We start from the raw sequence: 2,665 nt of genomic DNA on the forward strand, positions 1-2,665 counted from the left end.
GTCTGCATCATCTTTGTAGGCCTTACGTCCCCAATGTTCCCCAGTCTCTCAAAGTAGCACATGTACTTAGGGTATCAAGTGTTCCAAAACGGAAGTCTGTGGGGGACAGTTCAGATTGAGCCATGAGAGTTACCTCCAGGGGCATTTTCTCTTAAACCTTTGTACATATGGGGACTGCATGTGTGTCTGGATGTGTGTTCGTGTGAATGTACTACCCACTGAGGCCAGAAGAGGGTGTCAGGTAGCCCAGCGCTGGAGTTACAGGAAGGTGTGAGCAGACCAATGTAAGTGCTGGGAAGTGAACTCAGGTCCTCTGGAAGAGCAGCGAGCGTTCTTAACCATACCACCACCTGTCCAGCCCTGAGACATTTTCATCGTCTTTGTCACAGTCACCAGTTGAGTCCTTGTAGAACAACTCATAAACCATCGCCCAGAGACTAAAGGCAGCCTACCACCTGAATTTGTAAATACCATTTTCATTTAATACAACTTCTTCCAATGCTGTCTGTGTTGTGCTCAACGGCAGAGCTGAATTGTTGCAAAAGAAACCATCTGGGCCAGCTTAGCATGCTGACCCTTTCCAGGAAGAAGCCTGCCACCCCCACATTGCACAATCTCAGAGGAAAGCTGGAAGTCAGGCTATAGCAGGGATGGCTCTCCAGGGCATCTGCCTCTTCCTTCCTATGATCAGAGGACCAGAGGGAACCTGGTGTGCGTAGGTATGCCCCCCATGGCATATTGAGCCTATGGAACCTGCTTGGTTGAGGCTCCCCAAGTGTGACCTTCCTCCTGCTGCTTCACTTCCCTTCATTTAAGTTAGCACCAGTCCCCAGGGACACGCTGAATCTGTCACAAATTGAAAAATTTAATTAAACTTAAAGTGATTGCCGACCTGTGTTTCTTTTGGTTCCATGGGATTCGCAGTGAGAGGTACTGATGCTGGGGACTAAGATCCTTGTGTAGCCAGCATCCTCATACCCGTGTCTCCAGAGGATGGCCACACGGGAGCCATGACCCACCTTTGCAGCCAGACGGAGCTGCCAGTAAAGAGGGAAGTAGCATCTAATTCATCCCCCAGCTCACAATGAGAAGGATGGCAGCCCCAACTTGTCCTAAGTCCCTGCCAGGCTAGTCATCTCCATTAGCACTCTTCTTTCCTCCCATGTGGCCTGAGTCAGAGGTGCTGTCACTAATAGAACTATTAACAAATAAGAAAAAAAATATTACATGCAACTTCATTTTAGTGATTAGAAAACAATGGGGTGTGTATTTGCATGCAGAGCGGCGCACATGCCTTTATCCGTTGCATTGATGCACCCAATTTAACTTAGACCTACTTACTGAACATTTAAGATTATAAACTACGTACTCATATAAATATGCCACGTCAAGTGTCCTCGTCATTAATCTCTGCATACCGCCTCCCGTCTCCCTTCAACTCGAGTTGATGGACGCAAAGTTCTTAGTTCCAAGGAGATGCACATGTTTTTGAATGCCCCGTGCCAAAGTGCACTGCAGAAAGCACACCTGTGCTCACCTCTTCTGAAACATTCGGTGCCCTTTAGAAACAACCCCAGCTTCCACCACACCGGAGGGATTTGAAAAACTCGTCTGCGAACCTGCCTTCGGCTTTCCCTTCAAAGCTACCCCGAGAAAATCATGAGTTTTTCAAAAGGAAGAAACCCAGGGAGTTCTGCGAAGTTTTCTCCTAAGAGAAGAAGCTGGGCTTTGAAACTTGTTCAGTGGCAGAAACTAGCCACTTTAGGACTTCATTGTCCCCAGGCATCCTCTCTCCCCCCCCCCCCCGCCCCCAACAGACGCCTGCAAATGTACACAGGCCCCACATAATTTATTCATAGCCTAAGTAAAAGTTCGTTTGCAGTTGCTTGGCTGGCAAAGAATGTGACATTGTGGAGACATTTAAATATTTATTGATTTTGATTGTGCAGGGTGTGCAGGTTGTTGGATTGCTCGTCCTCAAATCCGTTTCTCACCCTTCTGTACTGCATGGTTACCTGTGCTCTGCCTTCCCAGGATTCCCACCTTGGCCAGTCTCCTAGTGGGTTTGGATAGTGGGAGGCCTGGGGCCTGGGTAGAGAGCGGGAGAAGGGAGACCAGAGGAATGCAGGCTTTGTCCCTCACAGATATGCTTGTCACACCTCCTGTGATGGCTCTAACTAGTAAAGCCCAACTCGCGGTCTCAGGGTGCCCATTGGCCCTGTACTGGGTAGTTTTATGTCAACTTGACCCAGGTTGAAGCCATCTGAGAGGAAGAAACCTTTATGAAAAAAAATACCTCTAACCTTTAGTCCCAGCACTCAGGAGGCAGAGGCAGGAGAGTCTCTGAGTGTTTGAGCCTAGCCTGGTCTACTAAGTGAGTTCCAGGGCAGTCAGGGGGCCAAACAGGGGTGCGAGTGGAGTGGTACCCTGTCTTTAAATAAAAATACCTCCACAGGATCAGGCTGTAGGCAAGCCTGTAGGGCATTTTCTTATTAGTGATTGGAGTGAGAGGGTCCAGCTCACTGTGGGTGGTGCCATCCCTCGGCTGGTGGTCCTGGGTTCTATAAGAAAGCAGGCTGAGCAAGCCATGTGGAGGAAGCCAGTAAGCAGCACTCTTCCATGGCCTCTGCCTCAACTCCTACCCCCAGGTCCCTGTCCTGTTTGA

The sequence above is a fragment of the Alexandromys fortis genome, unplaced genomic scaffold (assembly GCF_014885135.2).
Source record: "Alexandromys fortis isolate MF-2015 unplaced genomic scaffold, M_Fortis_MF-2015_v1.1 scaffold_198, whole genome shotgun sequence".
Taxonomy (NCBI): Eukaryota; Metazoa; Chordata; class Mammalia; order Rodentia; family Cricetidae; genus Alexandromys; species Alexandromys fortis.